Source organism: Anomaloglossus baeobatrachus, chromosome 4, assembly GCF_048569485.1.
Source record: "Anomaloglossus baeobatrachus isolate aAnoBae1 chromosome 4, aAnoBae1.hap1, whole genome shotgun sequence".
NCBI classification, from domain to species: domain Eukaryota; kingdom Metazoa; phylum Chordata; class Amphibia; order Anura; family Aromobatidae; genus Anomaloglossus; species Anomaloglossus baeobatrachus.
In genome coordinates, this window is record NC_134356.1 from 450279193 (window position 1) to 450306738 (window position 27546).

Sequence of the window (27546 nt, forward strand, 5' to 3'; positions counted from 1 at the left end):
CTACAATGAAGTGAAGCACTAGACTATGTGATACATGGGATACAAAAGGTGGTACACATACACTGAATCAAAATCCAAACTATAAGTGCAGGTTTAGTGAGTGTAAAGGACGTCTATAGTCCCTAAGAGGTCATGCACACCTTTTCTACAGTGACACTACATGACAATGGAGCCATGCAGCACACCACCTTATTGGAGCCATGCCCAGACTCCACCAAAAAAGAACAATTTGCAGAATTCTTCGTCACATCTTGTGCAGACATTGATTTCCTTTAGATGCCACACTTCTAGAGGAAAACTCAGGACAAAGCAGCTGAAATATGTACAGGTTGCCACATTGTGCACTATATCAAAAGCCAAAATGCAGTAGTCATGGGACTACACATGGACAGACATTTTTGGAGCCACACATTCGATTGGGAAAGAGTTGCTTTCCAAAAAAAACATTGCATCCAGTTGCATGGCAGTCCCGTGCCAATAATATAGTAATTGAAATTCGCAAAGGACAAACATCTGTGTGCTGCCATGTTAAAATGTTCTTGGAGCTAAAATTTTAACTACACAGCAGCAACGACAAGCCACATTTTCTGACTGTCCAACTGGCACCTGTGACCCAGTCCATTCTACAAAATTAGAAATCTATGCTATATCATTCGATGTAATGAACATGTGAGGACAAGGTGATTTTGCAAGTAAGTTAATCCACTGGAGCTGTTGAGGGGTTAATTGGCATCAGGCAGCGTCTGCGAGGTCTGTGCTCCTGCATCCCTCGAGGGGGTTTGTACCAAACTGGCGCTCAATCTATTTTTAATCTGCTGGCTCTCTGAGCGAGCAGATATTTTGAGGAAGCCATGTGTAAAGCTAGACTTGGATTGTGCGGGGTCTTAATGACACATTTAATGGGTCAGTACCATGCACTAACCTAATGACTGTGGCTTGTTTATTGGGTTAAAGGCCAGTCACCCAAAGAATTCTAATGACAGTGATGTATCTACTACGTTTCCTCACAAACCAGCATAACAGAGCTGTTCCTTGGTTTATCACTCATAGAGTTAATCCACGAGTGCAACAAATCAAAAAGAGAAAGCATGAGTAGCAATATCCTGCCAGACATTTTTTACCCTACCAGGATGTTTGAAGGGCATTTCGTCCAATCCTGGTACCTCCCTGACAGAGATAAACTACCTCTCCGCAAACCGCAGGGACCAACTGCCTGCGTATGAGAACACAAAGCCAAGAGCTATTAATTAAGAGTTAAAGACAGCAAACTCATTTCAAATGACAACAGAAATATCAAAGTGTTTCTGATTTTAGGGCCAAAGTCCGAGCGCTTTTAATGGAGACCTTTCCTGGATTGATAAATGAAGAACCAAGAACAATGGAAAAAAATAAATTCACATTTACAGACTGAACAAAGAAAAGTTGTTTGAATGTTGACAGCGGTGAAATATGTGTGTATCATCCACTCAAGACGGAGTTTTGACCTTTTCGAATTTCAATGTTTTAGTTTCTAACTCGGCTTAAGTCAAATGGAAGGACATTTGGAATCCATTGTGTGTTCTAGTGTAACAGATGAAGAGGCAGACTCCATAGTAAGACAATAAGATAGAGCGACAAAAACACTGATTAAATATTTGTATAAAGTGTTTTTCACCAAGTCATTCCCATAACATAAGTTCCTTGGTCATCTCTTTAGCTTCTTAGCATTGATATCATGAAATCAACAACCTATGTGAACTACCATGAGAAGTCCAACTTTATACTCAAGTCCTTGTGTTGAACTAATATGGGAAAGACACTCAAGTCAAGTGGAGAATCCATGTATTTTGGAACCAAATTGATTGCATACAGGAATTTCCTTTTGCAGCTCCAAAATACTATAATTTAGGAATGAGATGTGTTGGGTAGAGTCAAATAATCAACTCCAACTTTTAAAACATTTTGAACTATTATTAATATTCTATAATTAAAAATACTGTCCATTACCAGACAACCGATTAGGGTACTTTCACACTTGCGTTGTTTTCCTTCCGTTACAATCCGCCCTTTTGGAAAACAGCGGAATCCGTTAACGGATTCCGCTGTTTCCCATAGACTTGTATGGTTGATGGATTGTACCAAAAGGACCTGCGTTGCTTCCGCTGGGCGACGCTCCGTTGCTTCTGCCCAGCGGGAGGAACGCAGCATGTAACGTTGTTTTGAGCAGCGGAATCCTCTGGATTTCACTACGCATGCTCTTTTTTTTTTTTAAATCACAAACTTTATTTTGGCTCGTGGTGGCCGAACGTTCAGCTCAGCACCCGGCCATCGGCAAGTGACAGCACTCAGCTGAGCGACCGGCCGCCGGCATGCCCGGCCGCTGGCAAGTGACAGCGCTCAGCTGAGTGCCCACCCGCTGGCATGCCCGGGCGCCGGCAAGTGACAGCGCTCAGCTGATCACCCGGCGGTCGGCTGCAGGGAGCGATCAGCTGATCACCCGGCAGCCGGCTGCAGGGAGCGATCAGCTGATCACCCGGTGGCCGGCTGCAGGGAGCGATCAGCTGATCACCCGGCGGCCGGCTACTGGGAGCGATCAGCTGATCGTTCATAATAGTCTGCCGCCGGTAAAACTGTAAAAAAAAAAAAAAAGCAAAACGGATTCCGTTGTTTTGTAGCATCCGTTGCATCCGTTGTGCCACTATATGCAACACATCCGTTGCATCCGTCACACAACGCAATGCAATGGATACCGTTCAACGCAAGTGTGAAACTAGCCTTAGGAATGGCCACCGGGTTCTGCATAGACAAAATAAATATATATATATATATATATATACATATATATTTACTTCGCAAACTGGTACCACTCCTCCACTCGCAGCCATGTGTCACCTGCTGGTTTTCTTTACATAAGCAATGTCATGCGATTGCTGCAGCCAATCACAGCTGCTGATTGACTGCAGCCTTAAATTGTGTGTCCAAGAGGAAAAAAACACCTTAATTTCTTAAATGTATAGCTTATTGCAAATTTCATATCATAGTAAATTAGATACATCTATTATACAAAGCTGAGTGTATGTATGCATGTATGTATGTGTGTGTGTGTGTGTGTGTGTGTGTGTGTGTGTCCGCTAAAGGAATCTGCACCGTCGCATTTACAATCACGAAATTTTGCACAGCTCCTCCCTTAACTTAAGGATCATCATAGACTATGTTTTGAGGGGAAAATTTAACCCCGCGCTTTACAGTTATTCGCTAAAAAAACTACTTACATTAAAGTCAATGGAGCTGGGAGCTACAGGTCATTAATAGGAGCTCTGATTGGTTGGTATAGGAAATGAAGGACATTTGTAGAATTAGAAGCCTATGTGTCAGTTAATATGATTTTGGTGGAGAGATGGATAGAGACAGACAGAGAGAGACAGACAGAGAGACAGACAGATAGACAAAGAGACAGACAGAGAGACACACACACAGAGAGGGAGACACACACACACAGAGGGAGACAGACAGACAGAGAGAGAAAGACAGAGAGACAGACACACACACAGAGAGGGAGACAGAGAGAGAGAGTGGAAGAGAGACAGCGAGACAGTTACTATCCTGGGCAATGCCGGGTACTACAGCTAGTTAAACATATAAATAGAATAATGGACATAACCCCTACTACTGTAAATGTTTTACTATTTTTTATTTTAATTTACCGTAGATCACTATTCTTACTAATTATTATGTAAAATCCATTTTTTAAAGAGTCTGACTTGGCGTATGGAAAAATCGGAGTTGCGTGAAAGTCGGAGTCACAAGTTTGGTGTGCCAACTTCGACTATCCTAACCTCGCATTATCCAAAGCATGACCCAAAATGCGTGAAAATGTTTTAGCGACAGCAATAGAGAAAACTAGAGCAAAACAAAAGTGAAGTGAAAGAACCCGCCTTGTTATTTGCTATGGGCAACTCCTTTACTCTATTTTTTTGTATTTTTTTCAGTGTTCTTTTGAAAGCATCGAATCTGCTTTGGTCTTGTCTAAGGGGTACTTTGCACGCTGCGACATCGCAGGCCGATGCTGCGATGCCGAGCGCGATAGTACCCGCCCCCGTCGCAGCAGCGATTTCCTTGTGATAGCTGCCGTAGCGAACATTATCGCTACGGCAGCTTCACATGGACTCACCTGTCCTGCGACCGTCGCTCTGGCCGGCGACCCGCCTCCTTGTTAAGGGGGCGGGTCGTGCGGCGTCATAGCGACGTCACACGCCAGGTGGCCAATCGGAGCGTAGGGGCGGAGATGAGTGGGATGTAAACATCCCGCCCACCTTCTCCCTTCCGCATATCCTACGGAAGCTGCGGTGACGCCGGTAGGAGATGTTCCTCGCTCCTGCGGCTTCACACACAGCGATGTGTGCTGCCGCAGGAACGAGGAACAACATCGGACCGTCGCGTCAGCGTAATTATGGATTACGCCGACACTGCACCGATGATACGATTACAACGCTTTTGCGCTCGTTAATCGTATCATCGAGCCTTTACACACTACGATGTCGCATGCGAAGCCGGATGTGCGTCACTTTCAATTTGACCCCACCGACATTGCACCTGCGATGTCGTAGTGTGCAAAGCCCGCCTTAGACATTCTTACAATTCTGAGCTTTAGTCATGAAAGTTTTAGCATTATTTATCTTACATCAATTAATAAGACATACAAAAAACAATAAATGCGTCTTGGGGAATAGAAGCCTGTGTATTATAAAAATATTTTCATGCTGTGATTATATTATTACTACCATGTTATTTATACCATCAAGTATCACTGATTATTGTTCTTCACAGTCAATATGCCCTTTAGTGGACACTAAATATTAATTTCATTATTTACTACTTTCTCTGAATCTTTAGGAGCTGATTCATCACAACTGAGTGGAGAAAATCTTGATTTTAATGGCATCCTGATTAGCACTTAGCACAATCATCCTGCACAAATATATCCATACATGTCAAGTTTCCTTTAAAGTGAATCTGTCACCAGGTTTTTGATACACCATCTCGGAGCAGCATGATGTAGAGACCCTGATTCCAGCAATATATAACTTACTGGGCTTCTTACTGCAGTTTTGATAAAAACTGTTGCCGATCTACCAGTTCCCTGAATGCTGAACTCTGTATACCCTGCCCACACCACTGATTGACAGCTTTTTATGTACACTGTGCATAGACAAAATGTTGCCAATCAATGATAGGTGACCAAGTTCAAAAAGCATAAAGGGTTGTATGGTTCGGAGCTACACAAAAGGAGACAGCTCTGGTGTGGTAAAAATAAGTAGAATCTTTATTGGCACTGCGCGTTTCTGGGACGGTCCGGTGAGGAGCACTTCACCTGCCTGTACATTCCTGAGTGTGTGGAGGTTACCTGACCAGTGTCAGTAGCGTGACCAGAACCCACCTGGATGCAACACACATCTTTCATCAGCAGCCACTTGTCCACCTATCTGGGTGCCACTTCTGAGTACTGGGGGCCTGCTGGGATACCTGGCGTGCTGCTAGCAGAGCGGTTTCCACCAGCAAGTTTGTACCGCATATTCTATACTAGCGGCCGCCCGTTGTGAGGCCTACCTGTGAGTCACCTGCGAGTAGTAGGCGTTTGCTGGGATCCTTGGAGCTGGAGGGGTTATCATTGAAATTGTCTGCTCCCCACATAGCCTCAAGGAGTCGGTTGGAAGGGGAGCCGACCCGTACACCTGCGTATCTGATTCACCATCCAGGAGTGTATGGAGCTTACCGTGATTGTTAACACTTCATTATGGAGTGGCTTTCGATTGCCGTGTCATCCTCCAGTTTCTAGGGACTCAGGATCGGCAAAATCTACACCAGCTGGCAATGTGGCAGTAATTGAGGAACTTTATATTCTATTTTATTTTTCAAGTCTAGTTTTTTCCATTGTTACAACTTTGGTGAGTGTAAAGCAGGCTTTTCACGCTGCGACATTGCTAGCAATGTCGCGAGCGATAGCACCCACCCACGTCGGTGGCACGTCACGGAGTGAACGCTGCCGTAGCAAACAATATCGCTACGGCAGCGTCACACACAATTACCTCTTCACAGACGTCGCTGTGGCCGGCGAACAATCTCTCCTTTAAGGGGGAGGTTCGTTCGGCGTCACAGCGGTGTCACTAAGTGGCCGCCAATAGAAGCGGAGGGGCGGAGATGAGTGGCCGGAATATCCCGCCCACCTCCTTCCTTCCTCATTGCCGGCGGCCGCAGGTACGATGTTGTTACTCGTTCCTGGGGTGTCACACGTAGTGATGTGTGCTACTGCAGGAACGACAAACAACCTGCGTCCTGCAACAGCAACGATATTTGGGATTAGAACGACGTGTCAACGTTCAACGATTAGGTGAGTATTTTTGATCGTTAACGGTCGTTCCTGTGTTTCACACATGAGGCCACTAACGAGGCCGGATGTGCGTCACGAATTCCGTGACCCCAACTATATCTCGTTAGCGATGTCGTTGCGTGTAAAGCCCCCTTAACTCACACAGTTATTACCTCTTAGGACTATTATCCACACTGGAAGAGGCTTCTTTTGGTTTGATGGGTGGGCAGGGTTAAAATGAGCTCATGGATATGGAGGACTACATTGCAGTAGGTCCTTTAATGATATTATCCTGCTGATAAAACAGTAATTTTACCAAAACTACACTAAGCAGCCCAGTAAGTGACACAATACTAGAATCTTGATCTCTGTCCCTATTTCAAGCTGTTATTAGAAGGAGAAGCAAAATCCTGGTTGCAGATTCCCTTTAACATACAATAAGACATCATAAAAACAAAAAATAGAAATAAGTTAAATGAATAAAAAAAACTAAGGTTAAAGTAGCATTGCAAAACTTTCGACCCTGCAACATAAGATGTCACATTGTCTAGGCGCGGAAAGATGTCTGCTACACTTCTACTGACAGTTGTCTGACGCAGCCACTTTTACTGGGTGATATGCCTTTAAACAGCTCCTCTCCTCCTCGCAGTCTGCCCTGCCTTGCCTTCTCCATGAGCGCCACATGAAAGACAGTAACTACTGTTATGTAACGCCAGCTCGCTGATCCAAAAGGCTGCAGGTTAGAAGCACAGCCGGCTCCAGCAGCCAAGGAAGAATGCTAGTAATTGTGGGTAGAGGCTTAGTAAGTCGTGCTAAACAGCCCTGGTATGTTACCTCCGCTCAAGGTTAGCTGACGTTCCTAAATAAGTAGAAAACAGTTAATCACTAGCTCCATTTTCTCAATGAGTCACCTACGATGACACAAACCTCACAACGCACATTGCTTTGGTCTCATGGAAGATAAATATCAACAGAATAAAGCAATAACCAGAAAGTACAATAAAGGTTATAGCAAATCTCCAGACCTGATCGTCCCTTTCTTTAAAGAAACGACACGTTTCTTCGACTACCGACTTTCTCAAGTCACCACTACAAAAGCTATCCTCAACATTTGCTGAATTTTGCTCAGATCCAAGCAGTTAAAGGCATTTTCCCAGGGATCCATGGAAGAAAGTATAAGAGCTTTGTACTAAGAGGGGCTGCTGATAAATCTTTGGCTTTGTGATCTTTTTTTGTTTCTATGGTTACGAATGTTACATCACATGAAACCTTTATGTTTTTTATATATATGTTTTCAAAATTTAGTGTTTGTTGCTTTTGGCAACAGTGTTCTATGCACGCGGGAAAACAATGGCGGAGTCTAATGTGATATTCACAGCAACTGAGAGCAGAGGCATGATAACATTTTTGTTTCTGCAAGGAATGTCTGCAATGGATATTCATGGTGAGATGTCGCAGACATTGGGGGATCAATGCCCTTCATATTACACAGTTAAGAACTGGGTTGCCAAATTTAAAACGGGCCACTTCAGCACCAATGATGAGGAACGTCCTGACCGAGAGTGGTTGTTCCGGAGATGGTCGATGCTGTGCACAACCTCATACTGGAGAATCCAAGAATTTCAGCTAAAGCAATAGCAGACATCATGGGGATTTCCGCTTTAGCCACATCTCCAGCACTGCCTAACAGCCGATTCTACATTGCATCAGTACAAAGTAGACTGTCAGTGCCGGAGCGCTGTTACAGTCACTATGTACTGAGCCGGCTGCTCCTCTATAACAGCCTCTCACATCATATGCTAAATTTAGTGTGAGCGCACTTTCACTATAGGTATAATAAATCTTGGAAAGAACAACCATAGAGGCAATCACGGCCATTATTTTTCCTTGCTATGTATTTCTATTAACTAGCAAGTGATAAGCATCAAGCTTGTGAAATATAAACCATGTGAAGGAGACATTGGAACAAATTGTCCCATCAACACATCACGTCATACATTATTAACAATAACATGCAAACAACACACAAATACACACTGGTAAGTATGACAATATCGCAGTGAATCATATAATATTGGCTGCTATTGGTTGAAAATGCAGTATATTATTACACAGAAGCCTTACTATAATTGTTGTATAGTACAATATATTCCCCAGCACTTTACAATTCAGAGGGTTCATGTACAAACTATTGTTTAAAAGAACTGAGAGTCCTCAGTGGTTGATATGGTTGATCTCTACTCTCTAACACAGTACAAAGATATATTTTACCTGTACAAACTATATCAGACATTACAGACTTAAGGGGGCTTTACACGCAGCGATATCGCTGGTGAAAGCACCCGCCCCCGTCGTTTGTGCGTCACGGGCAAATCGCTGCCTGTGGCGCACAAAATCGTTAGGACCCATCACACAGACTTTCCTGCTTAGCGATGTCGCTGTTGCTGGCGAACAGCCTCCTTTCTAAGGAGGCGGTTCGTGCGGCGTCACAGCAGCGTCACTAAGCGGCCGCCCAATAGAAGCGGAGGGGCGGAGATGAGCAGGACATAAACATCCCGCCCACCTCCTTCCTTCTGCATTGCCGGCGGCCGCAGGTAAGCTGTAGTTCGTCGTTCCCAAGGTGTCACACGTAGCGATGTGTGCTGCCTCGGGAACGACGAACAACTTGCGTCCTCTACAATAAACAATTTTATGAAAATGAACGACGTGTCAACGATCAACGATAAGGTGAGTATTTTTGATCGTTAACAGCCGTTCGTTGTGTCAAACGCAACGACATCGCTAACGATGTCGTTGCGTGTAACGGGACCTTTACACAGTTCAACAATTCAAGCTAGAGAAGGGAGGACCTCGCTTGGAAGAGGACATGGGAGAACACAAAAGGAACAAAAACAAGTCCAATATCTAAAAAGACATGCAGCATCGGGCGTGCTAGTGTGTATTGTGCTCTTCAACACCTGTTTGGAGCCACTGTGGAAGAAGAGCTTTATAACATAGCAGCTATGTACATCCAGTTACGTCTCTGGACTAAGTAACCCGTAGAAGCTATTTACAGGATAATCCCTTGAAGCTCAACAGAAGTAGACCTTTCTCTTGTTTAGACCCTGCACTTTTTCTAGGGATATTCTAGGATGCCGTTGTGACCTAAATTGACCACTTCTTGCTGTTGTGGTAGAAATCCTGTATACATCCTTCTAATGATTTCTAAGAAAATGTCCTTATGTGCCTTAACAAGGCGGATTTGTAGCTTTAGTTTTGCTGGCAAGTGGTTGTCCTCTGTTTTCTTTTCATATTGTGCCTGAACTTTTCAGTTAAGCTGATCCACATAACACTCCCCAGAACACCTAAGAATTCTGACAATTGTATCCAGGGCTCTGATACAGTGGGCAAATATATCAAAACAATTCTCTGCCGCAACCGGATTGTACTATATAATCCTTTGGTGTGTAAGTAGAAACACTGACAAACAAATTGCTTAGACGGTTTAGCTTTCTACTTCTATGAAAGCTTACAGCGCCAGCATTACACTGGGAACCATATATAAGGGGAAAAGTGTATACATGTCAAATTGTATGACTGTCAATATCCAGTCTACCTGTGTGTATTCATTATGCTGGCAGTGAAGGTAGAAATGCGGCTGCCAATATTAGACAGTATGTCCACTACTGTAATTCAAAGGTGCTTAAAGGGAACCTGTCATGTTAAGAAAAATTGTTAACCTGCAGATAAGGGGTTAATCTGCAGTTTAACAACATTCTAAAAACTTATCATTGATGCAGTCTAGAGCCGGCTGTCAGTCAGTATCGTGATGAGGTTACAGCCGCTACTTACTGGATACTGAGCAGTGACAAAACCTATTTCGGCTGAGCCTCTATGACTGAAAGTCGGAGGCCGCTGGGAGGAATAAAGATCATTTCCTTCTTGTAGCCATGCATTCAGTGGAGCAGCTGGACGACAGTTTTAGAATGCTATTAACCTGCAGATTAACCCCATATATGCAGATTAAGTGTTTTTTTTTCAACATGACAGGTTCCTTTTAAGAATATAAAAGGCAAAGTTTTGGAGCTTGTGTACTTTTCAAAACATAATGACATTTTTTGCCACAAAAATGTAAGCTAGTTCCAAAAAAAAGGATATTAAGGAGTATGTCACCCCAGAAACTCAATTTAAAGGGAACCTGACAGCTAATACATGCTGCCCATTGCACAGCCAGCATGTGTAAAACTGCCTGCATGATTTCAGCCATATATGTTTAACTGAAACTCTGCGGCCCTTCAGAGAAAAACAGTTTACCAGCCGCAGTGTCTGATACATAATGCTCGTGTTTAAAAATGAAGACACACAAAGACAATGCTTAAGCTGCAGCTTCTAGCAAGTGTTCTGAGTCAGTGTTATCATTCATATACAGTGGCTTATTCTGAAAATTCACCTAAGATGAGTTACATTTTAATAGGTACATTAGACTGCCTTGAGCAATACACTTGAATTGAGTGCACCAGAAACAGTCTAGTCGGATTCTGGCCGGTAGTATGTATATCGCATTTCTTCGTCCAGGTGACCTGCAATCCCGACTCTCACAGCTGAGAATCCTTACAGTGCGCAGTGTGTGCAATGTCAGGATTCACAAGTCTGCAATCACAGAGTGAATGACTACAGACTTGTCATGTTAGACTAGACAACTTTAACTCTTTGGTGAAACATACCTAAAACCCATTGTGTTTCAATATAACTCTGTGCTCATTTTGTAATTAAGTAGAAGCATCTAAGCATTTTAACTATTCTTCACTTCATCACATTTTAGATAATCTTTTCATCTCTAAAAAGAGATCCAATAATACAAAGAGAAGGTGCATGTCAAGCTGGAGCATGCAATGGAGTAGGTCACTGATCAGACAGATTAAGGACACAACTTTAAATTAGGATTTTTTAACCTACTAGGTTATGTATAGTTTGTGCACTGCAGATTGTATATTGTACTCCAGAACATCACAAAACGCAGTCTATTATCCTGGCAGTGAACTCACTCAGTATCTGGTAACAAATACTTGGACAGGGGACTGTTGTTCAATACACATCAGATACTGACATCAGCCCAGCTCCAAAAGCCTTCCACTAACTGCAGTGAGGAGCCAGAAAACTCCAACGCTATCATAATTAGCTACTGCAAAAATATTATATTTCTTGTTACATAAAGCTGTCATGTACTGTCATATAAACATATGTTGTGTGGGATGTGCGAGTGGCCCCACATTCAGTCACATAATAATGATATGATACTCATTTTTCAGGTCTGGTTTAATGAATGATGAAAAAGTGATTTGTCTTGCCCATTACAACTGGAGGGGGACACACCAGTTTTCTTTAATCCTTCAGTTATGAATCACGAATTGACTTCAATGATAATACCAATATTACACTGTATTAAACGGGTAATATCACCAGCATTTGGTTGTTTATTTTGTTTATCCAGTTCAGGACCAATGTCTCAATGTTCTCTGGTTCTTAGGAGACATGTGACAGGTTTGGGATCTAATAAGTCTCACATTGGCTTGTGAGACTGTGGATATTAAACTTTTTTGCTTTTTTTTTAGTGCAGTAAGGGTCAAGGATTCTTTCCTTGCCAGGTGCATCTGGTTTATGACGACTCCCCTTCCCTTTAAATAGTCACATGTTCCATCACCTGATGCTGGTTATAGAAAGCATTTTGAACTGGCGACCATTGAAGAAGTACGTTTGTGGAAGCTGTTGAAGCCATGCTGCCTGCAGCCCTGGTTCTTGGCTGCAGCAGTTAAGTTGCTAACCTCTAGCCTCTGCAGCCTTGTTGTTTGGCTGCAATAGTTGGTGCATATCCTTTTGTCTATGTCCCCCTGTCTGTTTGTCTTCCTTTCCATGTGTTTTCTTAAAGTAGTAGTTAAGTCTAGTGCACTCACTGGCCTTGGCACTATACAGGGTGAGTGGAAGGACAGTTAGGGACTAGGCACGTGATGGCGACGAGGGGAAAGACTTTTTAGGGGAGCCCAAGCGTCAGACATATGCTAGTGTCAGGAGGTGCTCTGACCCCTGCTCCCTATCGTCAGGGCCTTCCTCTACCTTTCCATCCCTGTTGTAACCTCTTTGTTGAGCCATGCGCCCGGGCAATCCCTTGCCCAAGCATTACAACCGAACTATCAACCCAGGTCCTGACCAGGAACATTTTGGGTTAGTTCATTCATGTAGTTTAAAGAGTTGTAAAAAGATTTCTCATTTAAATACTTAGCTAGTTTTTGCATCTTAATTTCAAGATACATGTGACTTCATTTTTGCTAGTTGTATGATCTTTTATTGTTGCCGATCAGGTAATAACAGTGGGAAAGTAAAGGAAATATATGTCTATCTTTCTAATTTTTTATGACCACAAATGACCACTAAAATACATTTTAAAATGAGTTTGCGCATGAGCAGATGTAAAAAAAAATAAAAAATCTACGCACACACCAATGCCTGTCATAGTCCTCATCGGAGTGTCTTCAATAAAATGGCACTGAAGATCGCAGTACGCGCATGTGCGGACTGAGGTATCATGTTATTGAAGAAGAATTAGTTTGGCAATGTGCACACACCGCCAACAACAGCAATGGCTGTGAGGTACGATATTCAAATAAAAAAAAAGGGGGCAAGCCAGAGGAGGAGGAAATAAATGCTAGGGACCCGACACACAAAGTCCCGCCCTATTGAACCCGTCAATCAAAGTGCAATGCATTTCTGCAACTTTGATTAAAGATATTTCATCAACCAAGCATCAGACTTTTCTACAACATGTATGCCTGGATTCAGCATCTTAGTGCCAGTATGACACTGCCATTAGTTCATATCGCAAAATCCTGGTGGTTTCTTCTCTTTAACTGCCTCTAAAGGCCCTGACTTTCTAGCAAAAGACTGATCTGAATTTAAGGGTTGTGGGAGTGGGCATGCAGTATTCTGTGTGCTTGGCCACTTTTGCAGTCAGACTGGAGACTTTACAGATTATCAGAAGATAACTATTAATATCATAATCATCATTTTATTTCTATAGCGCCAAAATATTCTAAAACACTTTACAATTTGTCATGGACATATACATACAATAAAGACCTTACAAAGTTCTACATAGTTTAATAGTTACAGGAGGAGTGAGGGTCCTGCTCACAAGCTTACAATTTATAACAAATTGGGGGGGTCTCGCTGTTTTGACTAAACAAGCACTTTTTGCACATTAAACCAACAGTTATGGATCAGTTACTGCATCAAATACCTTAACGATCCAGAGCTGTTGTTTTAAAGTGCAAACAGTGCTTGATTAGTCAAAACAGCGAGATCTTCCAATAACCTGTGAAATCTCACAGTCTGACTGCAAAAGTGGCCGTCTGTAGGGGGCTGTGGGTAGCGCGCAGAATGCTGGATTCCCACAACCTGGAAGTTCAGATCCGACTTTTGCTAAAGTTTTTTGTGTAATTTTTAAATAATCTTATTTACAAAAGTCTTTAGTGGCATTATTTTTTCTTAAAACTGACCTGTCACTTGCCATAAATATGTAATTTTATATCTTTAAATGTTGCTGTTCTGAACCTGGCATTGTTTTTCTTTTGTTCCTGGACTACACTATTCCTTAGGCCTCCTCTTCCCTTGATGTAAAACCAGCCTTGCTAGCCAGGTGGCCATGGTCATCAACTCTTCTCTATGGAAGTTTTCCCAAGAATCAATTCCAGTTGGCAAAAAATTAATTTATATACAGGGAAATGGGGTCCATATCTCAGGAATGTAGAAGAGCAAGAACAAAAAATTAATACTGACACTATCAAGAGAACAGCAGCGCTTACACCAGGCAAAAAAATGAAGTGGTTATGACAACTGTAAAGGTCATCGATAAATAAAATCGGCAGCTACATACTGGTCATAGGTAGCCATTAAGCTTTCAAGGAGTTTTCAATTTTTATATTAATACTAACACTGAACTGGGCAGTGGAAACAATTGTATCCGATACAGGAAAATATATATACAGTGTGTATATATATATATATATATATATATATATATATATATATATATACAGTTAGGTCCAGAAATATTTGGACAGTGACACAATTTTCGCGAGTTGGGCTTTGCATGCCACCACATTGGATTTGAAATGAAACCTCTACAACAGAATTCAAGTGCAGATTGTAACGTTTAATTTGAAGGTTTGAACAAAAATATCTGATAGAAATTGTAGGAATTGTACACATTTCTTTACAAACACTCCACATTTTAGGAGGTCAAAAGTAATTGGACAAATAAACCAAACCCAAACAAAATATTTTTATTTTCAATATTTTGTTGCGAATCCTTTGGAGGCAATCACTGCCTTAAGTCTGGAACCCATGGACATCACCAAACGCTGGGTTTCCTCCTTCTTAATGCTTTGCCAGGTCTTTACAGCCGCAGCCTTCAGGTCTTGCTTGTTTGTGGGTCTTTCCGTCTTAAGTCTGGATTTGAGCAAGTGAAATGCATGCTCAATTGGGTTAAGATCTGGTGATTGACTTGGCCATTGCAGAATGTTCCACTTTTTTGCACTCATGAACTCCTGGGTAGCTTTGGCTGTATGCTTGGGGTCATTGTCCATCTGTACTATGAAGCGCCGTCCGATCAACTTTGCGGCATTTGGCTGAATCTGGGCTGAAAGTATATCCCGGTACACTTCAGAATTCATCCAGCTACTCTTGTCTGCTGTTATGTCATCAATAAACACAAGTGACCCAGTGCCATTGAAAGCCATGCATGCCCATGCCATCACGTTGCCTCCACCATGTTTTACAGAGGATGTGGTGTGCCTTGGATCATGTGCCGTTCCCTTTCTTCTCCAAGCTTTTTTCTTCCCATCATTCTGGTACAGGTTGATCTTTGTCTCATCTGTCCATAGAATACTTTTCCAGAACTGAGCTGGCTTCATGAGGTGTTTTTCAGCAAATTTAACTCTGGCCTGTCTATTTTTGGAATTGATGAATGGTTTGCATCTAGATGTGAACCCTTTGTATTTACTTTCATGGAGTCTTCTCTTTACTGTTGACTTAGAGACAGATACACCTACTTCACTGAGAGTGTTCTGGACTTCAGTTGAAGTTGTGAACGGGTTCTTCTTCACTAAAGAAAGTATGCGGCGATCATCCACCACTGTTGTCATCCGTGGACGCTCAGGCCTTTTTGAGTTCCCAAGCTCACCAGTCAATTCCTTTTTTCTCAGAATGTACCCGACTGTTGATTTTGCTACTCCAAGCATGTCTGCTATCTCTCTGATCGATTTTTTCTTTTTTTTCAGCCTCAGGATGTTCTGCTTCCCCTCAATTGAGAGTTCCTTAGACCGCATGTTGTCTGGTCACAGCAACAGCTTCCAAATGCAAAACCACACACCTGTAATCAACCCCAGACCTTTTAACTACTTCATTGATTACAGGTTAACGAGGGAGACGCCTTCAGGGTTAATTGCAGCCCTTAGAGTCCCTTGTCCAATTACTTTTGGTCCCTTGAAAAAGAGGAGGCTATGCATTACAGAGCTATGATTCCTAAACCCTTTCTCCGATTTGGATGTGAAAACTCTCATATTGCAGCTGGGAGTGTGCACTTTCAGCCCATATTATATATATAATTGTATTTCTGAACATGTTTTTGTAAACAGCTAAAATAACAAAACTTGTGTCACTGTCCAAATATTTCTGGACCTAACTGTATATATATATATATATATATATATATATATATATATATATATATATAAAATCTGTGGGAAAGTGATAAGATGTTAAAGTGCAACTGGTGCTTCGGGTGACTTTTCAGAATAAGGTGTGATGTTTGTGTATGTTAGGAATAACACTATTTCTATTGTCTCTGAGCTAGTGGGTGGGGTTTAGCTGCTATATTGTCACCAATATCTGCTCTCATTTCTCTCTAATGCACGTGTAGAAGCAGCAGCAAAATGAAGGAAATTTTACAACAGTAGTAAGTATTGTAACTGTAATTCCATCACTGGCGTTAGGTATAAGATTTAATAGAAAGCAGCAGCATAATCTAACAGTGTTACTCTGTACCTTTTATCTCACTTTACTGTGCCCTCCCATTACACCCAGCTCCTTCTATAGATTTCCAGGCAGCTGTGATCTTATCCCTCAGTGAGCTGGTGGTCTGTATGTTTTGACCAAGATGGATTTTAGGCTTAAAGGGAAGCTGTCACCAGATTTGGCGACTATAAACTGCGGCCACTACCAAAGGGACCTTATATACAGCATTCCACAATACTATATATAAGAGCCCCGGCCACTCTGTATAACATAAAAACCACTTTTATAATACTCATCTAAGGGGCGGTCCAGTCTAATGGGTGTCATTCCTCTCCGGTCTGGCACCTCCTCTCTGCAGCGATCGCTGCCCTCATTCTCTGAGATCTGTGTGCATGACGTGTCCTATGTCATGCACACTAGCTGGCATTGAGGTCCTGTACAGGCCCCCTAGGGAAGTATTAAAAAAAGTGTTTTTTATGTTATACAGCGCGGTCTGAGCACTTATATACAGCAATCTGGAATGCTGTATATAAGAGCTCAGTAGTGGTGGCCGCAGCTTATATTTGCCAAATCTGGTGACAGGAATGATGAGTTATAGAGGCAGGGGAGAGGGGGATCAGCTCATCAGCAGAGAAAGAAAGCAGATTTTTCTGATAAAGTTTCTTATACTTGTTTCTTGATTTATGCAACATTTGTTGTAAGGATGATGGCCATTTAAGAAATGGCTTTTCCAATAGCATTGGTGATATTTTGAGATTATCATATAGGCTTGCGATCAGAGTAGAGGATAATGAACTATTATCTTGCCTAAGGCACTATTCAATCATTTTGCGTCTCTACATGAGCCTAATATGTAGTTAGCATAGCATGCCATTGTACCACACAACTACATGCAATCTGTGAACCTAGCCGACCTCAGATGGTGCCATATTGCTTAGCAAATCCATGCATAATCTGACAAAATCAAGTGAATCTGAACGAAACTAGGCTCGAAAACCACATAGGAATGTTTCATTATTCACAAATACTTAAATAGTCAGCTAATAATGTCTTAATGTGCTAACAAATGTTATACTAATATAGAATCATAGATTTGGAGGAGGCCTCAAGGGCCATCAGGTCCAGAGTAACGTAAATGAAGTTTGATATGAAGAGGATGGTACGTATATGATTACTGAAGCACCACTGTCATGGAAGGGGCACCTAAATAACTATTTCGAGGTAGCAGTAACAAACATTATCATTCCCAGTCGTGTAAATGAAGCATCGAGAGATGTGAATAGCAGACGTGATGTTACACTGGTGAGTGCTTTTCTCAAGGCCATAATGCCGGTTTAAATCCAGCTTTCCCTCCTAATCTTCTTAGCAGCCAGCAGAGACAGGCTGTGTAATTTTGCAGTGTGAAGATAAGAAATATCCCCCCGCCCGTCAGATTAGCACGGGAGGCGTGCTAAGGAAGGATATAATGAACTTCAGGCTAATAAAAAGCACTTATACATATATCATCTGTGGAACTCCCAAGTATGTATGATGCATGGCGCGTACATAGTCACTGGGATAATGATCTCTATGGGCACATGTTCCATCAGCGCATGAAGATATTTGCTGTACAACCAGGGATGTGTATAATCCTGCGTAAAGAAGCAAGTACCAGGGTCTGTGGATCCACAAATCTTAAAGTAATTGATGGAGCAAAAATGTTAGCAATGGTAACATATCCCGTTGGATCCTAATTTAGCTACCGACTACGGCACCGCTTCTTTAGAATATAGGTCTTTCTCGGTGTGTTGGGAATTTTTTTTAATATCAGATTTATCTATATTTAAAGGATAGCTGTCACCATAAAATGTAGTTCTGTCTTTTGGCATGAATTTATAGAGCAGGGGGAGCTGAGCAGATTGATATATAGTTTTGTGGTTAGAGATTCAGTATAACCTTTTTTTCCATCATTTGAACCTCTTCTTTTTCTGGAATATTCAGTCCAGTAGGCCGTCCTATCAGTGACTGACAGATCTCTGTATCCGCAATTATGCAAAGAAAGCTGTCAATCACTGATAGGACTGCCCACTGGACTGAAAATCCCAGAAAGAGCAGAGGCCTAGAGATGAGCAGACCGATAGAAGTTTGGCTTCACTGGGTCGTAATTTAGTTAAAATTTGCTTCGGGACCCGGACTTGACCTGAACTTGATCCCAGAACCCAAACCCCATATAAGTAAAGAACTAATGGGCTCAACCCAAGTAATGAGTATAATAGAAGTCAATGATTGGGCAGTTCGTCTCTCCACCCACATACAGCCAGCCATAAATAGAGCATTGAAAATGTTGCATTAGCCTTAATGAGAGCCATTCAGAGACTGCAAGTGGCTCTCACTGGGTCGAGCACCGACCGTACCCAAGCACCCCAATGCTTGATCGAGTGATTAGAATACAAACAGCACCAGAACTCGGACATAGATTTTTTTCTTAAAAAAGTCTGTGTTTGTGTTCAAGCCCCAGATACTCGATATCTGGTACGAACCAAGAACTTCACTGTTCCAGTTTGCTCATCCCTACAGAGGTTCAAATGATGAGAATACGGGTTATGATGAGTCTTAAACCCCAAAACGATATATCAGTCTGCTCAGCTCCCCTTGCTCTATAATATGCTGCCTGCAGATTGGACTACATGTCCATGGTGACAGGTTCCCTTTAACTGCTAATATAAAACATAGCTGAAGCTCGATGCTGTAATGCAGAGGTCCCCAACCTTTCAAACCTTGAAAGCCACATCCAGCTCTGAGAGAGGGTTGCGAGCCATATATAGCTCCCAACTCTCACAGTAGTGACACCCAGAGCCCCCATTACCGATATAATAAAAGCCAAAGTTTTTACACATAAATCCTGCCTTACTTTATCCAGATCTGCCCTTCTATGCATAGCAACTCACAAAAGTCACCATCTGAAGACCTGCTCTTCATAGTTATTTGCTAGATATGGTATTAAGGCACAAAAGATGGCAAACGGCTACGAGCCATACATCATGGGCCCTTGAGCCACAGGTTGGAAACTCCTGCTGAAATTGATATTTTAAGTCAACTTGGATTTAGAGACTCATCAATATCCCATTGTAGATCCATTATAGAGTCCTCCAAGTACCCTAATGAACAATCTTTTGTTTGCACTGTTTTTTAAGCAGCAGCCCAGATATGTTTGGGACATACATAACAGAAACTACTGGCAGTGCTTTCCATTCGGTTGGTGGTGCATAATCATATCCAGGCTGCAGAGTGGAAGGTGGCTATTAGGCTATATTGCAGTGCGGCTTTCCAGCATTTTTTTATAGCTTGTCACAATCTGTGAGGGAATAAAAGGGGAGTTTATTTCTATAATTCAATAAATAACATGTTACATAAATCAAGTCTTGGTGGAGGGTAACTACTGGAAAACTTTATGAGCCAATTTTGGAATAAGTGTTTATAATAAACAAAAGCTTTCAGAATCCTGAATTTACCATTGCAGAAGCTCAGTATGTGTGTATTACTTCTTTTATGTGTTCTTCACAGACAGTTCCGTAGTTCAGGGGTGACGGATTTTGTCTAAAGTCATATAAAATTGGACTTTAGCATCAACTATTAGAAGGGGTTGTCCAGCCATGCAAATTGATTAAACTCACATTAGATAACTGTCCCAATGTGGTGTTTTATTGGTGGTCAACTACACTTTCAGGTTTGTTCCTAGGTAGACCCGGAACTCACCCGCCACCCATCCCTCCTTGTTATTATTATTATTATTATTTATTATTATAGCGCCATCAATTCCATGGCGCTTTACATGTGAAAGGGGTATGTATAATAGGGACAAGTACAATAATCATAAACAATACAACACACAAACAGGTACAGGAGGAGAGAGGTCCCTGCCCGTGAGGGCTCACAGTCTACAAGGGATAGGTAAGGATACAGTAGGTGAGGGTAGACCTCTTGTTGACCTATACATGGTGAAGTGCTTGAAGGAGACTGGTTGTCTGGCTCACTTCACCTACTAACCAAGACCTCTTCTAAGTCACAGCTAATATAGAAGAAACAAACAGAAAAGCGCTCCTTGTGTGAATCAATAGGAGACAAGATCCCGGATCAGGTGAGCACCACTCACCTTCAGTAGTTGTGCTGATCAGGCACTGCAGAGACACGCCAATATCATTCCTTGTTTCTTTTGGATGAGATCCCGCAATAACCGTTAATTCCATTCTCATCCAAGTAGGGGTTGACCTTCAATTGTTATGTAGAGCAAACGCCATATAGTTGTGGTGCAACATAGGTTCTGTATGCTGCCACACCGACTGCCGATTCCACACCCTCCTGGATGGTAGCTGAGCTGTATGAATAAGGGTGGAAAAAGTGGCGGGTGTATTTTGGTTATTGTAAGGAAAAACACCCACCACCTAAGGGTCTTTTTCCTTTCAGTGCCAAAAATACAACAACTATCTTCTCCGCTGTTATTCATACAGCTGATATAGAGACATAGAAGAAGGCTGGCTAAGCCAATGAAATGAGCCAGCCAACCTTTATAAAGGAAGATTTCACCAGGAAAAACCAGCAGGTATATGCTTCCAGGCTGCCTTACTGCCCAGACGCCTTACAGGGAGAAAATGACCTTATTTTCCCTCAGGAGCGCTCAGCTTTAAGTTATGGGGGTATGTGTGAAGCGGTGATAGTCATTGTTCACTATACTGTGAGTGGCAGCTGAAAGCACTTTGTATGACTGCTCATTCTACAGCACATCTGTGAGGCAAACCCTGGGATATGAAGATGAATTATGACTTCCAGTCATAGTCGCTCTCATCACTCCATGGCAGTGCCCCCTCCCTTCTTGTTCTCAGATGTCCAGCATCTGTGAAGGTGTCACATCCCATGGCCATCTCCTGTGATATGGAGATTAGGTGATGTGGGAACAATGGACACAGGATGACTCCCTGCCGTGACCCTGTAGTAGGGGCTGCTATCTAATTAGCAAGGCTATGGAAGTATCCAGACAGAACGACTCCAGTAAAAAATGGTTCATATCTCGCAAGCCATATTTCCGATAAATATGGCAACCATAAAAATGGTGTCTCCGCATGCGGACGATGCTGGCACACCCTTTTTATGGGAGCAGGACCTGGGGAAATACCCCAGGCGTGATATCAGCCAATGGGGAACTAGTAGGCAAGTCATGAGTCCTCTCGTTCTGTAGCTAAATTCATAGCTGTCACAATGAGAGCGTTGGCGTCCGCCTACGACGCTCCCAGGCAAAGTTATGGCCCATATTCCATGTTGGGATATTGTCCATAACTCAAGCCAGGGGTGGAGCAGTGCTCCCTCTGAGGTCACGAAGGTAGGAGGGGACCTGGATTTGCCCAGGTTGATAACCCTACTTCGGCCATTTTCCAGCGTTCTTTCGCTGGGGGTCACGTGTAGGAAACATCTGTGGGAAGGATCCTAGAAACCTGGCCTACAGCGCCCCCCTGTGGCCAGACGCACAAGGTAACTGCTGGAACTGTGTATGCCTGTTTGTAACCCATGCTTTGATTGTAACTGTACTCTGACCTATGTATATTCTGTAGATCTCCTATTGTATATATTGTAGTTTCTAGTGTGGCTTTAGGCCGATTAAATTATATAATTAATCTTGGGCTGTTCTGTTATCTCGATCTTGAATCCCACGTCTGTGTGTTCGGCTAATAGTTACCGTGAAGCGGTTGGTGGCAGCGAGTTGTGCCAAGGATTATTGTGGGGAGGCCAGTGAGATTCGGGGAGATTTTATATATTCCGCCCGCGGAGGTCGGGGGAATATATACCCTACTCTCACCGGGGACCCTTCAATAATCGGCATAAGTAGTATAGCGGCCTCCTTGCTTATTGTCGGGCAATTCCATAATTGGCCTGACTATAAGAGGGGCGCTAGAGAGCGCGTCACGTGCTCTGTCTGTCGGTCGGGAGGTATAAAGGAGGGGTGACCCCCACTTGTTACCCCCCGATTGTGACGTACTGGTAGCCAGCGCGGGGGATTTCTGAGTGACCCCCCCGGTGGTTCGTGACATATTGGTGGCAAGCGGTGGGATCGAGATAATAGTGTGTGTGAGTGTGAGACCCATACTCCCAGACACTAAAGACTGCCTGCAGCAGCTGTGGCTGCTGGGGTCTTCAGACCAGACCAACACTAGAGTGTCAGAGTGCAGATACTGTAAGGTGTGTGGAGGCATCAGGTGTCAGTTCTGTGTCAGTGACCAAAGTCTGCAACAATGGCTGAGAGCACCAGGAGCAAAGCCAAAGGAATGGCCGATGCTCAGGCCAGAGACGATGAGGAGGTTGTCCACGAGCCCTCCAGGAGCTCGACGCCAGAAAACCGTTCTGCAGAGGACAGCGCACAACCTGGCAATTATGGACAAGATGAGGAGCAGCTCACCCAAGGGTCCTCAACGAGCCAGATGCCAGCCCTCCGCTCTGCAATGGACAGTGAAGCACCAGGCTCCGCAGCGGGCCGCAGATCACCACGTGCCATTCCACCGAGCCTGGGAGGCTCGGATAGCCTTCTTCAAATGGCTATGGCCCTTCTCCAGGCTGGAGACCGGGATACCTACGAGATACTCATGGCCGAGCGTGAGCGGCAAGCAGTGCGTGAGGCTGCGGAGCGGCAAGCAGCACGTGAAGAGCGCCAGGCAGAGCGTGACTACCAGCTGCAGCTAGCTCAGCTCCGGCCCTCATCAGCCACACGTGACCTTCAAGACACCAAACTTCCAAAGGTCCGTGTTGAGGACTTCCCAGTGCTGGAGAAGGATGGACACTTGGACTCTTTCTTGACTGCTTTTGAACGGACTTGCCTGCAGCACCATCTGGACAAGGACCAGTGGGCCAAATACCTGACCCCCGTTTAAGGGGTAAGGCCCTGGATATCCTTGGGGACTTGCCTGCTGAGGCAGATCAGGGCTACGACACCATCAAGCGGGCCCTGATCCAACAGTACAACCTCACTCCAGAGTCCTACCGCAAGAAGTTCCGGAGCCTACAGAAGGGACCAAAGGACTCCTGGGCTGACCACCGGCGGGCACTTGCCCGAGCTGCCGACCACTGGACCCAAGGCCTGCAGCTTTCCACCGGACCGGAGATCCTGGACTTGTTCATCACGGAGCAACTCTTGTGGAACTGCCCTGAGGATCTCCGCCAGTTCATCCGAGACCAGAAGCCAAAGGGGTCCACGGCTACAGCTGCCCTGGCCGATGACTACACCAACAATCGGGCTCCTGAGGCCAGGAGAGCAGCCACCAGCAGCACCTGGAGAGGGGGTAAGATGAACTCTGCGACTGCCCCACCTGCCCCTAGACTGCAGGGGGTGTCCCCCTCAACTCCCCTCTCCAGGCCCGTGGCAGAACCAAGACGGTGCCACCAGTGCAACCTACCTGGACACTTCAAGGCCATGTGCCCTCAGCGTCCCAAGGCCCCGGCTCCGTCCCCGTCCCAAGGGCCGCCCAAGGTGTATTGTGTGGGTGGGGGTGGTGGTAGGTCCCTGGACAGCTTCCAACCTGTCACCGTCGGCCGGTCTGTGACCATGGGACTGCGAGACAGCGCCTCGGAGGTGACTCTGGTGCGGCCTGAGATGGTGTCCCCCCAAGACTTGATCCCTGGAAAAACCCTCGCTGTCTCCGGGATTGGAGGCATTGACCCGGCGCTGCCTGTTGCTGACATTTATGTGGACTGGGGCGCAGGGCGAGGGGTGAGGGAGGTGGGGGTAACTGATCGGATCCCCGCAAACGTGCTACTTGGGACAGATTTGGGGCAGATAACCTCCCAGTTTGGGCCCCAACCAAGGGCTGAACCTTCAGCCAGTACTGACATGCCTCCGGACAATGTTAATGTGTTATCTATGAATGATGTAAGGGAGGAGGGAGTGAACTCTGATATTTCTGCTTGCATAGACACCATAGACACACACACAGCTGCAGCTGTGACAGGGGAGGGGGTCAGAGAAAGGTGTGACAATGCCTCTACAAGTAATCAGCCTGTGAGCTGGGATCTGTTGCCCTCTGCAGGGATAAGCAGAGAGCAGGGTGCTGCAGGGGGAGGACCAGTGTGTGGGGTGGGGGCTACCACAGCAAATGTGGGGTCCCCAGAGATTTCACAGCGGGGTTCTGTTGCTGCAGGAGGGGAACAGGCAGGTGAGATTGGGGCCGGTCCAGGAGCGGAAGTGCTCCCAGGTAAGATCTCGGTGCATGGTTCCCCCACAACCGGGGTGTCAGGAAGCCAGGTAGGTCTGCCTGAACCGGCGACTTGGTCAGGAACGGAGGAGGAGCAGGCACGACCCACGGTCGCAGCGGCTGTGGCCGCTGTCACCCGCAGTGGGAGTGCTGGAAGCCAAGGGGCCTCCCAGAGGTCCGATAGCTCTTCCCCTTCTGACCCAGTGGCAGCCGAGTCAGGTGGAGGCCAGGACACAGGTCCCGGGGTACTGACCGAAGATGTGACAGTCTCGTCGATTCTGGCCACATCTAGTCAGGGGTTTCAGGCAGCGTTAGAAGCTGACGACAGCCTGAAAGCTCTTAAGGAGCAGGCGGCACAGCCTCCCTCGGACTCGGACCCGGAGCGAGTGGTCTGGGACCAAGGACGGCTGTACCGGGCCACGGTCCAGCAGGGTTCACCGGAGGCGTGGCCCAGGGACCGACAGTTGGTGGTACCCTATCCGTTCCGGACGGAGTTGTTGCGGATCGCACATGAGATTCCGATGGCCGGACACCTAGGGATCGCTAAGACCAAGGCCAGGTTAAACCAGCATTTCTACTGGCCAAAAATGGGGGCCGATGTGGCTGCCTACTGCCGTTCGTGTGAAACCTGTCAGAGAGTGGGGAAGGCGGGGCCACACCCCAAAGCCCCACTAGTATCTCTGCCAATCATCGATGAGCCTTTCAGGAGGGTGGCTGTGGATCTGGTCGGCCCGCTGGCCATCCCCAGCAGCTCCGGGAAACGCTTCATACTGACGGTAGTGGACTATGCCACCCGGTACCCAGAAGCAGTGGCCTTGTCGTCCATTCGGGCTGACAAGGTGGCCACCGCATTGCTGGAGATTTTCTCCCGAGTGGGTTTTCCCCAGGAAATGCTCACTGACCGGGGGACCCAATTCATGTCCCAGCTGATGGAGGCCCTCTGTAAGCAAGTCCAGGTGCGACATCTGGTGGCCAGCCCGTACCATCCACAGACTAATGGCCTGTGCGAGCGGTTTAATGGCACCTTAAAGCAGATGCTTAAGATGTTGGTCGACTCCCATGGGCGTGACTGGGAGCGGTATCTCCCACACCTGTTATTTGCTTACCGGGAGGTTCCACAGGCCTCAACAGGATTCTCACCGTTTGAGCTCCTGTACGGGCGACGTGTGCGGGGCCCCCTGGCTCTGGTGAAAGAGGCTTGGGAAGGGGATTTGGCCACCCCTGGAGTGTCGGTTATCGAGTATGTCATGCGCTTCCGGGACAAAATGCAGGCCTTGACGCAACTGGTACACGACAATATGGCTCAAGCCCAGGCCGATCAGAAGCGTTGGTACGACCAGAACGCTTGTGAGAGGACCTACCAAGTGGGTCAAAAGGTGTGGGTACTGGTCCCCGTACCACAGGACAAGCTTCAGGCAGCCTGGGAAGGCCCATACCTCGTGTACCAGCAGCTCAACCCTGTGACGTACCTGGTCACCCTGGACCCTGCCCGTGGAAGGCGGAAGCCCTTCCATGTGAACATGATGAAGGCACATCATGAGCGGGAGGCATGTGCGCTCCCCGTGTGCAACCTGCCCGAGGAGGGAGAAGCGGAAACCCTCTTGGATATGCTAGCCCAGGTTAGGGCAGGCGGATCCATTGAGGATGTGGAGGTTGGCCACCAGCTCTTGGAGGACCAACGGTCCCAGCTGTGGGCCACCCTACACCCCTTCCGGGGGTTGTTTACCAACCAGCCCGGAAGGACTGACTTGGCTGTCCATCACGTGGACACTGGGGATCATCCCCCGATCCGGCGTTCAGCATATCGGGTCTCCCTGGAGGTGCAGCAACACATGCGCCAGGAGATTGACGAGATGCTGAAGCTGGGGGTGATCCAGGCATCCAACAGCGCTTGGGCCTCGCCTGTAGTCCTCATCCCTAAGAAGGACAGAACCACTCGGTTCTGCGTGGACTACAGGGGGCTCAATGCTGTCACGGTCGCCGATGCGTACCCAATGCCACGCATCGATGACCTGCTCGATCAGTTGGCCGGGGCTCAGTACCTGACCATCATGGACCTGAGCCGGGGATATTGGCAGATCCCCCTGACTCGCAAGGCCAGGGAACGCTCTGCCTTTATTACCCCATTTGGACTGTACAAGTCCACGGTGATGCCATTCGGGATGAGGAATGCCCCTGCCACTTTCCAGCGGATGGTCAACACCCTGCTCAAGGGACTTGAAGGGTACGCGGCCGCGTACCTGGATGACATTGCCGTCTTCAGTCCCACCTGGGAAGATCACCTAGAGCATCTAGCACAGGTGCTCAGGCGGATCCACCAGGCAGGTTTGACCATCAAGCCGGGAAAGTGTCAGCTGGCCATGAGCGAGGTCCAGTACCTCGGTCACCGGGTAGGCGGGAGAACACTGAAGCCCGAGCCTGAGAAAGTGGAAGCCATCGCATCCTGGCCCACCCCCAGGACCAAGAAGCAGGTGATGTCCTTCTTGGGGACCGCTGGGTACTATAGGAGGTTTGTTCCATGCTATAGTAGCCTGGCAAAGCCCTTGACGGACCTCACCAAGAAGAAGCTGCCCTCTGCAGTCGATTGGACAATGGACTGCGAGACAGCCTTCCGGGCCCTAAAGGACGCCCTGTCCAGCCCGCCCGTGCTACAGGCAGCCGACTTCACGCGGCCGTTTGTAGTACAGACCGACGCCAGTGACTTCGGCCTCGGTGCGGTGCTCAGCCAGGTGGACTCTGCGAGCCAAGAGCACCTAGTCTTGTACCTGAGCAGGAAGCTGTTACCACGGGAAGTGGCCTATTCCACGATGGAAAAGGAGTGCCTGGCCATAGTGTGGGCCCTGCAGCGTCTGCAACCCTATCTATACGGGCGCCACTTCATCGTGGAGACGGACCACAATCCCCTCAGCTGGTTACACACTGTCTCTGGGACGAATGGGCGAT

General features: G+C 45.7%; 1 protein-coding gene and 1 long non-coding RNA gene across 2 annotated transcripts in view; one reads left to right on the forward strand and one right to left on the reverse strand.

Annotated features, from left to right (window-relative positions):
* Positions 1–27546, reverse strand: part of RORA (RAR related orphan receptor A) — a 492964-nt gene that overhangs the window by 413926 nt on the left and 51492 nt on the right. The gene's annotated exons all lie outside the window — the stretch shown is intronic.
* Positions 16295–27546, forward strand: part of LOC142301658 (uncharacterized) — a 35928-nt gene continuing 24676 nt past the window's right edge. Inside the window, exon 1 of the long non-coding RNA XR_012752862.1 lies at positions 16295–16334. This is a non-coding gene — a long non-coding RNA (uncharacterized LOC142301658). The remainder of the gene's footprint in view (positions 16335–27546) is intronic.